The sequence below is a fragment of the Heptranchias perlo genome, chromosome 20 (genome assembly GCF_035084215.1).
Source record: "Heptranchias perlo isolate sHepPer1 chromosome 20, sHepPer1.hap1, whole genome shotgun sequence".
NCBI lineage: Eukaryota > Metazoa > Chordata > Chondrichthyes > Hexanchiformes > Hexanchidae > Heptranchias > Heptranchias perlo.
This window is the reverse complement of record NC_090344.1, coordinates 11,877,438-11,897,300: the sequence shown is the minus strand read 5'-3', so window position 1 is coordinate 11,897,300 and position 19,863 is coordinate 11,877,438. Positions and strand designations below refer to the sequence as shown.

At 43.9% G+C, this 19,863-nt stretch overlaps 8 non-coding genes across 8 annotated transcripts; 4 read left to right on the top strand and 4 right to left on the bottom strand.

Annotated features, from left to right (window-relative positions):
- Positions 1-3,345: 3,345 nt before the first annotated feature.
- trnar-acg (transfer RNA arginine (anticodon ACG)) lies at positions 3,346-3,418 on the bottom strand. The gene has a single exon. It is a non-coding gene; the product is annotated as a tRNA-Arg (tRNA).
- A 2,626-nt stretch (positions 3,419-6,044) lies between these two features.
- On the top strand, positions 6,045-6,136 carry trnar-ucu (transfer RNA arginine (anticodon UCU)). The gene is given in 2 exon segments: positions 6,045-6,081; positions 6,101-6,136. It is a non-coding gene; the product is annotated as a tRNA-Arg (tRNA).
- Positions 6,137-14,048: 7,912 nt separating this feature from the next.
- trnai-aau (transfer RNA isoleucine (anticodon AAU)) lies at positions 14,049-14,122 on the top strand. The gene has a single exon. It is a non-coding gene; the product is annotated as a tRNA-Ile (tRNA).
- A 512-nt stretch (positions 14,123-14,634) lies between these two features.
- trnap-agg (transfer RNA proline (anticodon AGG)) lies at positions 14,635-14,724 on the bottom strand. The gene is given in 2 exon segments: positions 14,635-14,670; positions 14,689-14,724. It is a non-coding gene; the product is annotated as a tRNA-Pro (tRNA).
- Positions 14,725-16,602: 1,878 nt separating this feature from the next.
- On the top strand, positions 16,603-16,676 carry trnai-aau (transfer RNA isoleucine (anticodon AAU)). The gene has a single exon. It is a non-coding gene; the product is annotated as a tRNA-Ile (tRNA).
- Positions 16,677-17,203: 527 nt separating this feature from the next.
- trnap-agg (transfer RNA proline (anticodon AGG)) lies at positions 17,204-17,293 on the bottom strand. Its single transcript is given in 2 exon segments — positions 17,204-17,239; positions 17,258-17,293. It is a non-coding gene; the product is annotated as a tRNA-Pro (tRNA).
- A 1,879-nt stretch (positions 17,294-19,172) lies between these two features.
- On the top strand, positions 19,173-19,246 carry trnai-aau (transfer RNA isoleucine (anticodon AAU)). Its single transcript has one exon. It is a non-coding gene; the product is annotated as a tRNA-Ile (tRNA).
- Positions 19,247-19,773: 527 nt separating this feature from the next.
- trnap-agg (transfer RNA proline (anticodon AGG)) lies at positions 19,774-19,863 on the bottom strand. The gene is given in 2 exon segments: positions 19,774-19,809; positions 19,828-19,863. It is a non-coding gene; the product is annotated as a tRNA-Pro (tRNA).

Genomic DNA, 19,863 nt, shown 5'->3' with positions numbered 1-19,863 from the left:
AATTCGTACAAGCAAAGGACTGAATGTGAAGATTGAGGATTCAAAACCACACCACCAGGCGAAACTGCGATCTGAATACAGCGCCCTCAACCGCTGGCTCATCCTGACTCCAGAATCTCGAGTTCACTGACCCCGATTTTCTCAGTGAGGCAGTTTCACTCTCTCTGGTTCTCGATAAATCCTGCTGGAAGGCCAATTTCAATGGGTTGAGAACGCATCTGGCCAGGGTAAATTAGAATCAAAGATTGACATGGAAAACTGTAACTGAACAATGGGCGGCCTTTAAAGAAGTGATGGTTCAGGTACAGTCGAGGTACATTCCCACCAGGGGGAAAAGTAGGGCAAATAAAGCCAGAGCTCCCTGGATGACGAAAGAGACAGAGATTAAGGTGAAACAGAAAAAAGAGGCGTAGGACAGATGTCAGGTTGATAATACAAGTGAGAACCGGGCTGAATATAGAGAGTTCAGAGGGGAAGTGAAAATGGAAAAAAAGGGGCATGGAGAGAGTATGAGTATGGACTGGTGGTTAACATAAAAGGGAATCCAAAAGTCTTCTTTTGGCACATGAACAGTAAACGGGTAGGAAGAGGAGGGGTGGGACCGATTAGGGACCAAAAAGGAGAGCTACACATGGAGGCAAAGGGCATGGCTGTGGTAATAAATGAGTACGTTGCATTTGTCTTTACCAAGGAAGAATATGCTGCAAAGTTACAGTAAAAGAAGTAGTTCAAATACGAGATGGGATATACATTAATAAAGAGGAGCTATTAGGAATTCCAGCTGTGTTTAAAGTAGATCAGTCACCTGGTCCGGATGGTATGAATCCTAGTTTTCTGAGGGAATTAGGGGTGAAAATTGTGGAGGTCCTGGCCATAATCTTCCAATCATCCTTAGATACGGGGGTGGTGCCAGAGGACTGGAGAATTGCAAATATTATACCCTTGTTCAAAAAGGCGTGTATGGATCATCCCAGGAACTATAGGCCAGTCAGTTTAACCTCGGTGAAGGGGGAACTTTTAGAAACGATAATCCGAGACAAAGTTAATCGTCACTTGGACAAGTGTGGATTAATTAAGGAAAGCAGCACGGATTTGTTGAAGGCAAATCGTTTTTAACTAACTTGATTGAGTTTTTTGTTGAGGTAAGAGAGATTCGATGAGAGCAATGTGGTTGACATGGTATATCTGGACTACCAAAAGGCGTTTGATGAAGTGTTGCTTAATAGGCTTGTCATCAAAGTTGAAGCCCAAGGAATAAAAGAGGCAGTGGCAGTACGAAATTGGCTAAGTGACAGGAAACAGAGAGCAGTGGTGAACGGTTGTTTATCAGACTGGAGGGAGGTGTACAGTCGTGTTCCCCACGGGTCGGTACTAGGACCACTGCTTTTCTAGATATATATTAATGAATTGGACTTTGGTGTACAGGGCACAATTTCAAAATTTGCAGATGACACAAAGCTTGGAAGTGTAATGAACAGTGAAGAGGATAGTGATAGTACAAAGACAGGCTGGTGGAATGGGCGAACATATGGCACATCAAATCTAACGCGGAGAAAAGCGAAGCGATACATTTTAGTTGGAAAAACGAGGAGAGGCGAATTAAACTAAAGCGTTTAATTCTAAAGGAGCTGCAGGAACCGAGAAATCTGGGGGTTTGTGTGAACAAATCTTTAAAGGTGGCAGGGCAGATAGAGAAAACGGTTTTAAAAAGCATATGGGATCCTGTGCTTTACAAATTGAGGCAAAGAGAACAAAAACAAGGAAGTTACGATGAGCTTTTGTAAAACACTGGTTCGGCCACAACTGCAGTATTGTGTGCAGTTCTGGGCACCGCACTTTGCGACGGGTGTGAAGGCCTTAGAGAGGCTGCAGAAAAGATTTATTAGAATTGTTCCAGGGATGAAGGACTTCAGTAACGTGGATAGACTGGAGAAGCTGGGGTTGTTGTCCATGGAGCAGAGAATGTTGAGAGGAGATTTCATCGATGTATTTAAAATCATGAAGGGTCCAGACAGAGTAGAGAGAGAGAAACTGCTCCCATAGGCGGAAGGGTCAAGAACCAGAGGACAAAGATTTATGGTGATCGCAAAAGAATGAAAGTCGACATGAGGAAAAACGCTTTTACACAGCGAGTGGTTAAGATCTGGAATTCACTGCCTGAGTGAGTGCTGGAGGCAGATTCAATTGTGGCTTTCAAAAGGGAATTGGATAAGTACTTGAAGGGAAAAAAATGCAGGGCTACGGGTAAACTGCGGGGGAGTGTGACGAGCTGGATTGCTCTAGCAAAGTTCCGGCATGAACTCGATTGGCCGAATGGCCTCCTTCCGTGCTGTAACCATTCTAGGATTCAAAGAAGCAGAAACCAAATAACTCAAACTGCCGAAACCCGAGATCTTTAGTCAAACGCCCTCCCAACTGAGCTATTTCCACCCCACTGTTAATTGATCTTTGTGTCCTCATGTTGGAAGTACATATAACCCCAGGGGGAATTGCCCCTCCCGGTCATTCCGCACTTCATATATAAACATCGCACTCATAAAAACACACCCATAGTTCATATATAAACATCGCACTCATATATACACACCCACAGTTCATACATAAACATCGCACTCATTTATACACACTCATAGTTCATTTATAAACATCGCACTCATATATACACACTCATAATTCATATATACACATCGCACTAATATATACACACCCACAGTTCATATATAAACATCGCACTCATATATACACACTCATAGTTCATTTATAAACATCGCACTCATATATACTCACCCACAGTTCATATATAAACATCACACTCATATCTACACTCCCACAGTTTATAAAAAAACAGCGTACTCCTCCTCCACACCCAATTTAAATGTATCCAAAGTCCTGTTTATGGTTCTCACCAATGTCTGAACACTGAAAGTTTAACTGTTTTCCAGATACTGTCCGTCCTACTTTGTATTTTCAGCATCGGATTTCCTGCAGACCGGCAAAGGGAGCGGAATAGCGGTCCTGTCGGTGAATGCTGCTTTCAACGAACGTCTCGGCGTCCAGGAGCTGGCGGGGATTGGAAAGCTCTTGTGTCACACGAAGTGTCTGAACGGCCCGGATACACCTGAAGGTCATCAGCGCGGTGCCTCCACGTCGTGCTGCAATGTTCGTGTGTCTGACATCAAACTAAAAGGCGGCTTGTTGTTAAACGTTGTGGTCACAGTTTCTTTTTGGAATTGAACCTAAATCTTTCAAGATGGAATGTTTTTTTTCCTGCTTCACCATAAACAATATCTTATTACGAAATTTAATTCTTCGTTCCCCAGTGTCAGAGATAAAATTGCATGAACCCGAGCCAGGTAGGAGTCGAACCTGCAATCTTCTGATCCGTAGTCAGACGCGTTATCCATTGCGCCACTGGCCCAAGTCTTGGGAGTTGATGTATTTTATTTCACTTTTCATTCAGAATCAACCGACAGGTTGACAGATGAAAACAGCGAAATGTGCAAGCGCAATCGAAATGAACCAAACGGCCTCAAAATCCAACACACAGTGGCGAGTATCTGACAGGTGTCAGTGAGAGGAGATGGTGAATTTGCAGCTTGATTTGGCTCCGTGGCTTCGCTGCTCAAAGGGCCTGTTTCGTCGGGTCCTTTATTGTCTTAAGCCTCCGATGTGATATTTACCCAATTTGTGAGTTCAACAACAAAATGATCTTTAACAAAATAATATTTGTATTAGTTTCGGAGTCAACAAGGAAAGGATTCCAGAACTGCAGTGCGGAAGTGCTCCTTCATTGAACAGATGGAGCTCTCACACAATGTCTCCGAAACACGTTTCGAGGATACTGTTCCAGAGGCTGATTTTACAAACTAATTTAGTTACAACCAGCAATCCATCTCCATTAAATTTGCGAAGCGAAACTCGTTTCAGAGCAGTTTTCGCTCTTCAGCTTTTGTAAAATTAGCAGAAACTCATTTTGAACACATCATAGTATTAATGAGAATATCAGGCACATGACAATTGGGATGGAACCGTCTCTTACAATAAGTACAAAGTATAATCGATTACAAAGTGAAAAAGCCAATCCAGTCTCTCAGTCTCTCTGTCACTTTCTCGGTGAGTGAACGTAAACCAACAGAAGAAGCTAAAACAAAGAACTGAGCAGTTTTGTTTGTTTCCTTTTCCTTCGGGCGAGTACAGTTGAAGAGAATGATTTCTGTTTCCTGCTGGACAAATAACTGGAAAGAGCAGTGTATCAGGTTCCCATGGTACCCAGTGAAATATCCACGTTTATATATCACATTTTCACTGATACCTTCCTTCCTCACTAATTATAGGAAACTTTTGGGAAGGTTCAATCACACTTCAGAAGTCCAGAAGCGCAAAGAAAGCTGGACATCTCATAGTGACGTCACCTACAGGCGAGGGAGGTTTGCAGGTTTTACCTGGAGCTGTAATTGTATAAACTCCTTCCAATGTACAAACTCCCCTCACCAACAGTAATTCAATTCTTACTGATCTGAGACTTTGGTCATTTATGGTGATTAAATTTTGTGGAGTTAAAGCAGCAGTAAAATCCGTTCTGCGTTATGTACATAGCCGTTCAGTCAATATAAAACATAGTGATCCGACCTACCATGAGCAATGCCACACGGGGTATGTTAGGAGACAGTTCTGCCTCCAGCAGTTGTTCTCTCGGTCACACATCCGGCATCACCTCTCGGTCTCACACTTCAGAGTCACGCCTGCATATAAACACATTTCTGTTTCAGATTTTTACCTGAAGGTCGACAAATCACAAGTCAAGAGGTAGGGAACAAACAAATCAAATATTTAAGAACGTTAACGGATAGAAAATTCACCATAAATGACTGAAAAAAATGAAGCAAACGGATCAAGATCAACAATTATCAAAAGGTAACAATTAAAGAAAGGAGAAGGGGAACCGATCAAATCGCTCCAAATAGTTTTTGAAAAATCCTTTTGGTTTTCATCTTAGTTTCTCTGTTATGTTGGGGACGGACATCTGGAAATATTTTTCGCACCATCAGAAAGACAATTAGAATACAAGTTTCACAAAGTCAGCCTTAATCTTACTTATACGATCGCATGTTATGTGTTTGTAAAACCTGCAATTGTTTTACCATTCTTTAAGTTTAGAGAGATGCTCTGAATATATGTTTTACATTGAAACGTAAGTGGATTAATAAAATAAAATGAGGAAATGTGTTTAAGAACATGAAGAGCTGCTTTTCCATGTTGGATATCGCGGTATATTTATTTACACAACTGTCATTTGTGAAATGATGGAATGTATTTATTTCTATATCTGTACGGGTAAGCAAATCCCCACTGGATCATTTCCAGGAACCAGGCAAGTAAAAAGTTAGTTTGTCAAACCCAAAACACCCGTTTGGATTTGCTGATTGAAAATTTCAATGGAAATCGAGATCATCATAAAGCATTGGAACAAATATACCCGCTGAGGTTTCGGGGTTGTAACTGATTTATTTATATCACTGAGTAACCTATTTTAAACAGGGTGAAGCTACAAATCTAGCAAAGTCTGGGTTAGAGAAGGAACTGATGAAAGTATCCAATTTAATTACACTGATTCCACAAACACTGCACACCACATCCCTTAAACATTGTTAACTCTTTCTACATAAAACTGGAGAGGGTGTAAATAGAAAGTAACAGAAAAAAAGCTCATTAATGTATCAAACTTAATTTTGATATTGTTGCACAAACACTGAACATCTCATCCCTGAAACACGGTCCCGATGTAAAATCAGTCGGCAGGACCCTGAGCCACAGTGAAAATGCTGTGATTTCAACCTGGTTCAAAACACGCAGCCTTCTGATTTGGAGTCAGACGCGACTGTTCTTGCACCAGGCCCACAACAAGCGGCTGGAGCCGGATCCATTGGAGGGTGATCCGTGCAGACTGCCGCCGCGGCTCTGGGAATGTGAGAAGCGGAAGCAGGAGCAGCCTGACCGCCTCAACCACAGCACAAGATCCCCGCTCTCGGCAATGTTACATAACTGACTCTGTGGCGCAATGGATAGCGTGTTGGACTTCTACTGAATGATTGGAGGAGGTATTCAAAGGTTGTGGGTTCGAGTCCCACCAGAGTTGGGTTTTAGTTTCGGGAGCTGGGAAGTGATATTTTGCAGCAAAACCGCAACAGGATCATTAATGTCCGTCAAGGACGGGAAACTGCTCCCTGCACTTCATCTGACACAAGTGGCTCCAGTCAAACCAGAATTTATGATTCTAAATCCATTCTGAGCTGGATTGGCGAAACACTCTCAAGGAGGAGACTCAACATCATCTCAGACCGAAAGTCAATCTGCTGGACTTCCGGTTCTATCATACTGCATGTTCCGTCAGACAGGTTTTTAACTGGACACATGCATCTGGCTGCCGTGCGAGCATTGGCGCTTGAGGGGTAGAATTCTTGCTTGTAGTAATTCTGTTCCTGTAAAACTAGCTCTAGAAGTGTCGGATGGAAAGTATCCTGGCTGAGCGGTCTCAGGCGCTGATTTAAAGCTCTAGTTAATTCGCACGATTTGTCGATGGATCAAAATCATAATTTGCGTCACCAAAACCGCAGCCTCCCTCCTGTAAACAAGTAATACTGAACATCTCATCTGCGAATACAACAGCGTAGTCCGGAGGAACCACGTGGCAATACAAATGAATGGATGCATTTTGGAACACACCAATTGTACATTTAACTCCGGTCGAAATGTTCACAAGCAAAATGATTGTTTGATCTCGGTGAGACTCGAATTAACAACCTCGGTATTTCCCGATCCTGTACTGTCATGTCAGGACCGCGCACTGACCGATTGCGCCGCTGGAGCCCGGTCACTCTGATCACCTGTCCCACTCTGCTGGAAAGCATCTTAAGGTGAGGGGCCCTTCCCTGTGGAAACGTGTCCAGTCACTGTATTGAAACTAATATCTGCACTTCCACTTTAAGCTTCTTTCACATCCTCTGCTCCATCGCACGACAATCGGGTTTTCTGCGAACAGGTCAAAATGAACATTGCCAGAAATTCTATCAGTAGCAGCATTTGAACCCAGCGCCCACGCAGCGATTGGATTTATTATCTTCAAGCAGTGACTTCTGTTCGGACAACGCCTTGCCAGTCTTTCACGTTTTGTTTAATGCCCAAATAAATAAATTGGAGCTGATTGACCGCATTTACGCCGTGCTGGGGTTGTTCTCCTGAGAGCAGAGAAGGTTCAGAGGAGATTTGATAGAAGTGTTCAAAATCATGAAGGGTTCAGATAAAGTTAATAAAGAGAAGCTGTTCCCGTTGGCGGAAGTGTCAAGAACCAGAGGACACAGATTTGAGGTGATTGCAAAAGAACCAAAGACGACATGAGCAAAATTTTATTTACGCAGCGAATGGTTATGATCTGGAATGCGCTGCCTGAAAAGGTGATGGAAGCAGATTCAATCGTGGCTTTCATAAAGGAATTTGATAAATACTTGAAGGGGAAAACGCAGGGCCACGGGGAAAGGGACGGGGAATGGGACCAATGGGATTGTTCTTAAAAAAGGCAGGTAAGGAATTGATGGGTCGAATGGCCTCCTTCTGTGGTGTGTTCATTCCATGATCAATATCATTTTACATGCAGTGAATGGACCATCCCTGAAAGACTGGCCCGCGTTAAAACAGAGTGACACTGAAACGTGGTGAAAATGTAACAACCCCAACGTAATTCGAACATACATTTTTGGGATTTAGAATCAAACGCGCTACCGTTGCGCCACGAGGATCACAACGAAAGCTTGAAGCCGGATCCATAAGAGGGAAATCAGTACCGGCCACCGCAGGGACTCATAGAGGCGGAAGCAGTCGCAGCAACAGCGCAGGAGCCCCGCTCTCTCATCCAGCCGCTGCCCGGTCCCGGCCTGAGCCCTGTCTGGGAGCCGCCTGCCGGTCTCTTTTACTGAACGGGACCGATCCAGTTTCAGCTCACACACAGGCTCAGGAATCCAACTCCTGAAAGATTCACTTCTTTAAACCTTGTTTAGATTCAGTGAATTGGGATTTAATTCAATCCTCATCTGCCCTCCCCTCTGTCAGTTCAGGACTTTATTTAAACCGATACTTGGAGCTCTGTTTTACAGGGTGCCGGCTGTCCCACTATTCCCATTATTAACACTTTTTGCTGCTCACCTCTGCTTAACACAAAGTGCCCAGGAATGAGGGAATTTCTCCTGGGGACTGGGGTACGGACTCGGATTCGGCTCAACCCTCAAATCCAAAAAGTTATTTTCACTACTGCTGCACAGGATTAAAGGAAGGGACCGATCCAGAAGCTGTTTAAAATTATTACTGACAAATCAGGATAAAAGGCAAAGGACACGGTCTGCTTCTCTGCCTGTCTGTCTGTTTGTCCATCTGCCTGTCTACCTGTATATCCGTCTGAATGCGTCTCTGCCTTATTCTCAGGCTTTTTGATTGCTGGCTGCAGGCCTCCCTCCCCGACTGAATGACCAAGCACCGGACCGTGTGTCAGAACGAATGACTTTGACTTACCGTCTTCCTTTTTATGAACCTGAATGGCCACATTTCTGAGTTCATATCTTCGCTCTGTGTCACAATCCTGTCTCTGTCTCTCAGGATGACAATACACACACAACATTCACACACCGACTTTGACTGAACGCAACTTTACTCTGCTGCAGTGTGTACCATCTACAAGATGCACTGCACCAACTCGCCAAGGCTTCTTCGACAGCACCTCCCAAGCCTGCGACCTCCAACACCGAGAAGGACAAGTGCTGTAGGCACATGGGAACAACACCACATGCACGTTCCGTTCCAAGTCACACACCATCCCGACTTGGAATGGTGACGTCATTCCTTCATCGTCGCTGGGTCAAAATCCTGGAACTCCCTATCTAACAGCATTGTGGGAGAACCTTCACCGCACGGAATGCAGCGGTTCAAGGAGGCGGCTCACCACCACATTCTCAAGGGCAATTATGGATGGGCAATAAATGCTGGCCTTGCCAGCGACACCTACATCCCACGAATTAACATCTTAGTTCCTTCTGGAGTTTAATAATTTTGAAATTTTGAAGATTTTTTCCTGTGTAACTTGTGAAGTTTTGATCATTGAGATGTTTGTGAAGGAAAGCGGAAGAGGATTGGCGGCGTTTAGTGTGGGACAGAAGTGATGTTGTCTCACCGAGAAGCGACACAGTGCTATGAACTGAGCAAAGGTTTCGCTAGTTTAGCGGTCGTCACGTTCGTCTCACATGCGAAAAGTCCCCGGTTAGATCGGAGGCGGAAACATTATTTGGGAAGTTACTCCTGATAACCCTCCAGGGCTGAGATTCACCTGTGAAAAGGCGCCGTCAATTGTTTGTTCCTGTTCAATTTAACAACGGCTCTATCACAGTCCTGGTGTCATAAACACTGAACATTTTTAACCAGACTCTTAAAATACTGTCTGGGAAATGAGAACGGATGGAAGTTCATCTCATGCAAAGCACAAAGTTTCGCTGTCACTCGTTCACCATGGTTAACGAGTGACACCGGTCTGCAGCAGAAAGTTATCGGTTCATTAATGACGATCACAAACATTCATCTTTCACAGAGAATCATCGGTTTCATGTATTAAATTGGTAATGTTCATAATTGTTTTGTTAAAATGATTTCCTTGACAGAGAATCGAACCCGCAGTATGAAAGTGAAACAATTATATCGTAAACACCAGCTGCCAGCCAGCAGATCAGCAAAAAATCAGTTGACGCAAAGATTTCTGTACTTGGACCCCTGAATATCTCCGCTCCTCGACAGTTCCTAACTTCTCTCCATTTAGAAAACACTCTGATCTATCTTCGTTTCTCAGTGGATTATATCAAACTTCCCCACATTGAACTCCATCTGTCACAGTTTTGCCCTCACATTTAATCATCAATGGCCCTTTGCTGCTTTCTGCTCCCATCGACACTATTTACTGCGCCAACTATCTTGCTGGTTTTAGGGTGAAAACTGCCCTACGCTTCACTGTAAGTGCAAAGAGGCAACTTTGTAGATGCCGTGTAGTGTTACAGAACGGCAGGTTGGACCTGCTCGATTCATCTCATCTCATTTTCTGGTCACGGGAATTTTACTGAAATAGAACCTGGTCAAATAACAGTTCAAAAAACCACTTCTCTCTCCCACTGCGGACTGAGCCTTCAAACATACAGGCAGTTATGAGCCTAATGCTCAGAAATAATACAGCAAAAATATTCACTCGTGCAAGCTGCACACCTTTTATTTTAGAAAAGTAAACTGATGATGGACAGCTGCTGTATTGGTCGCTGCAAACTCAAACTTTAGCGCGGTGAATTAATGGTTTAGTATAAAGAACATAGTGTCTCTGTGGTGTAATCGGCCAGGGCGTTCGGCTTTTAATTGAAAGGTTGGTGGTTTCAGCCCGCCCTGGATATCTTTTACCTCAGAATTCATTGCCTCACAGCGCCAGGTTTCCAATGTGTGTTTTGTCTGCAAGAAAATGCAGGGTAAAAATTGCCAGCGGAGCACGGCTGATATTCCACCAGTGACCCTGCGGTCCGATAGCAGGCACATGAAAAATATTTAAAAATCCGAGATTGGCTGCACGGAACTCAGAATTCTTCTTCACAGACAAGGTCCGAAGCGAGGACTCAATGGTTGCCGGAGAGCTGGTTCATTCAGATATGGATATTTGTGCAGTGAGCGAGAGCAGTCTTCTACCGTGTTTCTACAATGAACGTCACTCCTTTATTTCGGAAAAGTAACATGGTTTGCACATTCCGACCGTGTTCAGCTGATTTGTGAGAGATCATTAAAGGCTTCAGCAACGCTGTCTCGGCGAATAACAACAGTTCAAAACCGCATTCCAGATGGGACAACAAACTCATCAGTTTTCCGCTATTCCCCAGCTCCCGGAGTGAGAAAGGCTGCGACATCAGGATTTATGGAGGACCGGAGAGAGTGAAACTTTATTTGGCTTTCGTGGGAAATCCAGTGAAAGTGAATAAGAGCTCCAGGATTTGAACCAGTGAAACTCCATGAGCGAGAATCAGATCCAAAGAGCAACTTGCAACAGAGCCGTGCAGGCAATGTAAATTTTCGCTGCCACGCAGCCGATCAACCATCCTTTCAGAATAGAATGTCCATCCAATCTCGTTTTCTTGTACAAAATATGATGTACAGCGAGATGAGATTCAACACTAATTATTTCGAGTTAACAATATCAGCCTTTCTTCACCAAATTCGTTTTGAATGTACGACTTGCATTATCCTGAAACGCTTTGCAGAATGAATTGCTCTGAAGCGACATAAATGTGGAGATATTGGCTACGAATTCATCAGCTGGGCTGTAACTTTACTTTTCCGACCATCTCAGCCTGCTTGTCTTGCAGGTTAGATCAGCCTTCGCCATTCAAGGAAGCCTGAGAATTATATCAGAGAGACAAGAGACAGATTCAGTGACAGATAGAGAGATGCAAGGAAATAAACGAAGAGTATAAATGCCAGGTTCAGCAAACTAGCAGAATTTAAATTGCTGATTGGGAGATATTCCTTCTCGTGTCTTGAAATCTTGAAAGAGAACTTTGGGCGCCCGCCACGGTGGAATGTCTCTCCTGCTTTGAAAAGGGTAAATGTGGTCAATTAGCTCCACTTTATACATTTGGACATTGAACAGATCGTTAAACAGTAACTCACCGAGTATAATTCAAACCGGTGCAAGAAAACCCCATTGGATTATGAGTCTAACGCTTCAAACACTGGGCCATCGCAGCTGCACACAGCAGTTCTTGCACAGCTGTAGGTCAGACTGCGTAGGGTTATCACAGTACCTCCGCCAGACTGCATATGCTTTCAAACAGGATTCCAAATGGACACATGCAGCAAGTGGCCATGCGAGGATTGGTGGTGGTGGCGTTGAATTCTCGCCTGTTCATCATGCGACTCGAGCTTGATACGTGGCCAATGCAGGATCGTTTTACATTCTGCACCAATGAGGAACACGGGAACAGGACTCGGCCATTTCGCCCATCAAGCCTGTTCCGCCATTCAGTCCACAAAAAGCAGGACAAATCGAATCCGGCCAATTGCCGCACCATCAGTCTGCTCTCAATCGTCAGCAAAGTGATGGAATATATCGTCGACAGTGCTATCAAGCGGCACGAACTCACCAATAACCAATAAATCGATGCTCAGTTCCCTCTCACTCCCCACAGAAGCAGCAGGAGATGCCACTTTCAACTGGCAGTTGCTTCAAACGATGCCCGATAGACTGCGTTGTCTTGCAGCTTTCCCAGGATCAACATTTGATACGGTGGGTCAATATTGGGAAATTGAATGATTTTCACCGGCAGCTTGTGGCAGTATATCACCTCATTTGCTATTTCATGTACATGTCTACTTGCACTTGGTGCTGTTATTGCCTGAACATCAACTTCTGTCCCAATAGTAGTTCGAACAGAAAATGCTATTTTGTGCGAGCAGCTTGTCTGGCCCGAAAATGACCGGAATTACAAAGGGGCAAGTGGGAAAGGCCGCGTTTGTCTGCTTGTTCACAGCAAAGAATGTTCAGCGTTACCTTGTGGTCTAGTGTTTCGCATTTGGCGCTTTCATCGCCACGGCAACAGTTCGATTGGCGTCTGTCTCAACATCTGCCTATTATACACTCTACCAAAAGTACACTGTACTCGAATTGCTGATTTTTTCACTGTGACGGCGAAGAGACTTTAGTGGACCTCCGTTATGAATTCATCAGCTGGGTTGCAACTTTGCTTCTCCTACCGTCTCCGTCTTCCTATCTTTACACTTCTCTGCAGCTTCGATCATCCTTGGCCGTTTAATAAAGCCTAAGAAGTCCATGAGGGGAAAACACAGAGAGTCAAGAGACAGATTAAAGTAAAGAAACATATGTCAAGTTATACAAACGAGCAAGAATTTAACACGGAGCTCGGGAGAGTTTCCTTTCAAGGTTTTTTAAGAGACCATTGGGCTGAAATATCTCTTTGAAGGAGAGAAATGCTGTTGGTTAAATCTGGTTCATAATTATTTGAGCTTTAAACAACATTAAGAAACGGGACCTCGCTCAGAATGAATCGTCAAATATTCCAAAGCGAGAATTATACCCCGAAAATAAGAAGCCACCGGTAATATATCACCGGTAATGAACCACTGCAGCCATTGCAGAATTCGGTGCCACCCACAGCCGATCGGCCATCCTTTAAGACCTCTTCTATCCATCTAATCACGTTTTCTATTCAGATGCAGAGAAATGTCGAGTTGCACACTAACTATTTCCTCCGTTCTCTTTCGCAAACATATCACTGAACAAAACTTCACAAGTCATCCGGGAAAAATAATTCAGTTCAAAATCATTAGATTCCGAAGGACCTGCGAGGACAGACTGACCAAACCTGCGTTCAGTCGTGCAGCCTGTGGGTGTGTTGTCATCCTAAGGGACAGAGACAGGCCTGCGACACAGAGCGAAGGCAGGAACTAAGAAATGTGGCCATAAATGGGCAGACAGTCAGTCACAGTCATTGATTCTGACACACGGCCCGGGAGTTGTTCAGTCAGTCGGGGAGCGAGGCCTGCAGCCAGCAAACAAAAGCCTGGCCTGAGAATAAGGCAGAGACCCAATCAGACGGATAAACAGACAGACAGATAGACAGACAGACATCTGACTCAACGTCAAAACGCAGCGTGATCGAATCACGTTGCGGTGATATCATTTTCACAGCAGCTCAGGGGCCTGCCCACAGGTTTTATAGCGGGGCAGTGTTTTATGGATGGGCTGTTGATTGTTCGTAAAATAATATTGATCGGAATTTAATTTGTTACATTAAAGTGCTCTTTGTTTGTTAATTTTGATCTACATCCTCGACAGTATATACAGAAACAAGTAACAATGTTTAAGGGATGTGGTTTATTCAATATTCGTTGTAAAACCCTGTCAGCTGGTGTAAAAATAAACACAAACTACCCAACACGCGGGTGAGCCCATAAAGCTAAGATGTCTTCATGGCCGGTTAGCTCAGTTGGTTAGAGCGTGGTGCTAATAACGCCAAGGTCGCCGGTTCGATCCCCGTACGGGCAATTAGGTTCCTATTGCAATATTTTGGTAACTTTTAAAATTTTGGCAGACTTGAGAAACAAGCGAATCCACACAAAATGTCATGAGGTCAATTTTTTGGAGTAACATCTGATCTATCTTTTTGAGGTCCAAAGTGGACGGCCTCAAACTTGCTTACGTTGAAATCCATTTGCCGCAGTTTTGCCCATTCACTTAATCTAGTAATATCTCTCTGTAATCTCATTCTTCCATCCACACTGCTTAGAATTCTGTCTATCTTTGTGTCATCGGCAAACTTGGATATGTGGTTCTCGATCCCGTCATCTAATATCAATGAGACCGCCAAAATTGGGGTAAATTCACATTCAGCTTCAATCTCCACATCATCTTGAGACATTTTATTTTGCTCCGTGTGTGTTGCGCCTTGGAAACTTCTGCACTTTGTCCTCTGGAGCTCAAATATAATTCAATTCGAACAACTGCAAAGATGTCAGAATCCAATTGGTGACTTTTCACTAAAAAGCAGTGAGATAACAGGGCTCGTCCGGGATTTGAACCCGGGACCTCTCGCATATTCTATTAGAAAAACGCCCTAAGCGAGAATCATACCCCTAGACCAACGAGCCGCTTGCTAGAAAGTCCTGCAGCCGGTCTAAAATTTCACCATAGTCTTCAGCCGATCGGCTATCCTTTGCAACCGCTTCTGTCCACCCAATCTCGTTTTCTATTCCAAAATACAGCAATATCAAGTTGTACACGACCTATTTACAGTCACCAATATTAGCCTCTCTTTACTAAATTCGTTTACAATGTACGACTTGTTTTTTCAAATAATACTTTTCAGAATTAGTTAATCTGAAGCTACATTGGCATCTGTCTCGGCATCGTCAGAGTATACAAGCTACCATAAGTATATTTTACTCACATTGCTGTTTTCTTTCACTGTGAGGGCGAAGAGACAAAAATGTGGAGACATTAGCTACGAATTTATCAGCTGGGTTGCACCTTTACTTTTCCGACCGTCTCAGTCTTTTATTCCTTTACCTTTCCCTGCTGGTGTTGCAGGTTAGATCAGCCTTTACCGTTCCAGGAAGCCTGAGAAGTCCATCAGGGGACAACATGGAGACAAGAGACAAGGAGAGATAGAGAGATTCGTGCAAATAAAGTCGCTTATAAATGGGTGGTTCTGCAAAGTAGCAGAATTTTAGTTGCAGATTGGGCAAGATTCTTTCTTGTGTATTTGAATTTTGCAAGAGTACATTGGGCACCCAATTAAAAGCGCCGGCCACGCTCGAGTATCTCTCATGCTCTGAGAGAGACAAATGAAGTGAGTTAGATCCAGTTCATTCATTTGAGCATTGAACGGATCTTTAAACAATAATTCAGCGAGCAGAAATCAAACCTGCGAAGGAAAACTCCATTTGATCTTGAATTTAACGCTTCAACCACTCGGCGATCGCAGCGGCACATGGCAGTACTTGCATGCATGGCTGTAGATGCTACTTTACACTGCCAGTTGCTTCAAACGATGCCCGATAGACCGGCGTTGTCTTGTAGCTTTCCCAGGAGCTTCATTTGATTCGGTGGGTCAAGTTTGGGAAATTGAACGATTTGCACCGGCAGCTTGTGGTAGCATATTACCTCATTTTCATTACCGGTAATGAACCACTGCAGCCACTGCAGAATTCGGTGCCACCCACAGCCGATCGGCCATCCTTTCAGACCTCTTCTATCCATCCAATCACGTTTTCTATTCCGATGTAGAGAAATGTCGAGTTGCACACTAACTATTTCCTCCGTTCTCTTTCGCAAACATATCACTGAACCAAACTTCACAAGTCACTCAGGAAAAATAATTCAGTTCAAAATCATTCGCTTCCGAAGGACCTGCGAGGACAGACTGACCAAACCTGCGTTCAGTCGTGAAGCTTGTGGGTGTGTTGTGATCCGAAGGGACAGAGACAGGCCTGCGACACGGAGCGAAGGCAGGAACTCAGAAATGTGGCCATAAATGGGCAGACAGTCAGTCACAGTCATTGATTCTGACACACGGCCCGGTAGTTGTTCAGTCAGTCGGGGAGCGAGGCCTGCAGCCAGCAAAGAAAAAGCCTGGCCTGAGAATAAGGCAGAGACCCAATCAGACGGATAGACAGACAGACATCTGACTCAACGTCGAAACGCAGCGTGATCGAATCACGTTGCGGTGATATCATTTTCACAGTAGCTCAGGGTCCTGCCCACAGGTTTTATAGCGGGGCAGTGTTTTATGGATGGTCTGTTCATTGTGAGTAAAATATTATTGATCGGAATTTAATTTGTTACATTAAAGTGCTCTTTGTTTGTTAATTTTGATCTACATCCTCGACAGTATATACAGAAACAAGTAACAATGTTTAAGGGATGTGGTTTATTCAATATTCGTTGCAAAACCCTGTCAGCTGGTGTAAAAATAAACTCAAACTACCCAACACGCGGGTAAGCCCATAAAGCTAAACTACATAGATGGCCGGTTAGCTCAGTTGGTTAGAGCGTGGTGCTAATAAAGCCAAGGCCGCGGGTTCGATCCCCGTACGGGCCATAAGGTTCCTATTGCAATGCGTTGGTAACTTTTAAAAGTTTGGCAGACTTTGGAAACAAGCGAATCCACACAAAATGTCATGAGGTCAATTTTTTGGAGTAACATCCATTGATATGTTTTCTGATCTATCTTTTTGAGGTCCAAAGTGGACGGCCTCAAACTTGCTTACGTTGAAATCCATTTGCCGCAGTTTTGCCCATTCACTTAATCGAGTAATATCTCTCTGTAATCTCATTCTTCCATCCACACTGCTCATAATTCTGTCTATCTTTGTGTCATCGGCAAACTTGGATATGTGGTTCTCGATCCCGTCATCTAATATCAATGAGACCGCCTAAATTGGGGTAAATTCACATTCAGCTTCAATCTCCACATCATCTTGAGACATTTTTTTTTGCTCCGTGTGTGTTGCGCCTTGGAAACTTCTGCACTTTGTCCTCTGGAGCTCAAATATAATTCAATTCGAACAACTGCAAAGATGTCAGAATCCAATTGGTGACTTTTCACTAAAAAGCAGTGAGATAACAGGGCTCGTCCGGGATTTGAACCCGGGACCTCTCGCATATTCTATTAGAAAAACGCCCTAAGCGAGAATCATACCCCTAGACCAACGAGCCGCTTGCTAGAAAGTCCTGCAGCCGGTCTAAAATTTCACCATAGTCTTCAGCCGATCGGCTATCCTTTGCAACCGCTTCTGTCCACCCAATCTCGTTTTCTATTCCTATATACAGCAATATCAAGTTGTACACTACCTATTTACAGTCACCAATATTAGCCTCTCTTTACTAAATTCGTTTACAATGTACGACTTGTTTTTTCAAATAATACTTTTCAGAATTAGTTAATCTGAAGCTACATTGGCATCTGTCTCGGCATCGTCAGAGTATACAAGCTACCATAAGTATATTTTACTCACATTGCTGTTTTCTTTCACTGTGAGGGCGAAGAGACAAAAATGTGGAGACATTAGCTACGAATTTATCAGCTGGGTTGCACCTTTACTTTTCCGACCGTCTCAGTCTTTTATTCCTTTACCTTTCCCTGCTGGTGTTGCAGGTTAGATCAGCCTTTACCGTTCCAGGAAGCCTGAGAAGTCCATCAGGGGACAACATGGAGACAAGAGACAAGGAGAGATAGAGAGATTCGTGCAAATAAAGTCGCTTATAAATGGGTGGTTCTGCAAAGTAGCAGAATTTTAGTTGCAGATTGGGCAAGATTCTTTCTTGTGTATTTGAATTTTGCAAGAGTACATTGGGCACCCAATTAAAAGCGCCGGCCACGCTCGAGTATCTCTCATGCTCTGAGAGAGACAAATGAAGTGAGTTAGATCCAGTTCATTCATTTGAGCATTGAACGGATCTTTAAACAATAATTCAGCGAGCAGAAATCAAACCTGCGAAGGAAAACTCCATTTGATCTTGAATTTAACGCTTCAACCACTCGGCGATCGCAGCGGCACATGGCAGTACTTGCATGCATGGCTTGTAGATGCTACTTTACACTGCCAGTTGCTTCAAACGATGCCCGATAGACCGGCGTTGTCTTGTAGCTTTCCCAGGAGCTTCATTTGATTCGGTGGGTCAAGTTTGGGAAATTGAACGATTTGCACCGGCAGCTTGTGGTAGCATATTACCTCATTTTCATTACCGGTAATGAACCACTGCAGCCACTGCAGAATTCGGTGCCACCCACAGCCGATCGGCCATCCTTTCAGACCTCTTCTATCCATCCAATCACGTTTTCTATTCCGATGTAGAGAAATGTCGAGTTGCACACTAACTATTTCCTCCGTTCTCTTTCGCAAACATATCACTGAACCAAACTTCACAAGTCACTCAGGAAAAATAATTCAGTTCAAAATCATTCGCTTCCGAAGGACCTGCGAGGACAGACTGACCAAACCTGCGTTCAGTCGTGAAGCTTGTGGGTGTGTTGTGATCCGAAGGGACAGAGACAGGCCTGCGACACGGAGCGAAGGCAGGAACTCAGAAATGTGGCCATAAATGGGCAGACAGTCAGTCACAGTCATTGATTCTGACACACGGCCCGGTAGTTGTTCAGTCAGTCGGGGAGCGAGGCCTGCAGCCAGCAAAGAAAAAGCCTGGCCTGAGAATAAGGCAGAGACCCAATCAGACGGATAGACAGACAGACATCTGACTCAACGTCGAAACGCAGCGTGATCGAATCACGTTGCGGTGATATCATTTTCACAGTAGCTCAGGGTCCTGCCCACAGGTTTTATAGCGGGGCAGTGTTTTATGGATGGTCTGTTCATTGTGAGTAAAATATTATTGATCGGAATTTAATTTGTTACATTAAAGTGCTCTTTGTTTGTTAATTTTGATCTACATCCTCGACAGTATATACAGAAACAAGTAACAATGTTTAAGGGATGTGGTTTATTCAATATTCGTTGCAAAACCCTGTCAGCTGGTGTAAAAATAAACTCAAACTACCCAACACGCGGGTAAGCCCATAAAGCTAAACTATATAGATGGCCGGTTAGCTCAGTTGGTTAGAGCGTGGTGCTAATAACGCCAAGGCCGCGGGTTCGATCCCCGTACGGGCCATAAGGTTCCTGTTGCAATGCGTTGGCAACTTTTAAAAGTTTGGCACACTTTGGAAACAAGCGAATCCACACAAAATATCATGAGGTCAATTTTTTGGAGTAACATCCATTGATATGTTTTCTGATCTATCTTTTTGAGGTCCAAAGTGGACGGCCTCAAACTTGCTTACGTTGAAATCCATTTGCCGCAGTTTTGCCCATTCACTTAATCGAGTAATATCTCTCTGTAATCTCATTCTTCCATCCACACTGCTTATAATTCTGTCTATCTTTGTGTCATCGGCAAACTTGGATATGTGGTTCTCGATCCCGTCATCTAATATCAATGAGACCGCCTAAATTGGGGTAAATTCACATTCAGCTTCAATCTCCACATCATCTTGAGACATTTTTTTTTGCTCCGTGTGTGTTGCGCCTTGGAAACTTCTGCACTTTGTCCTCTGGAGCTCAAATATAATTCAATTCGAACAACTGCAAAGATGTCAGAATCCAATTGGTGACTTTTCACTAAAAAGCAGTGAGATAACAGGGCTCGTCCGGGATTTGAACCCGGGACCTCTCGCATATTCTATTAGAAAAACGCCCTAAGCGAGAATCATACCCCTAGACCAACGAGCC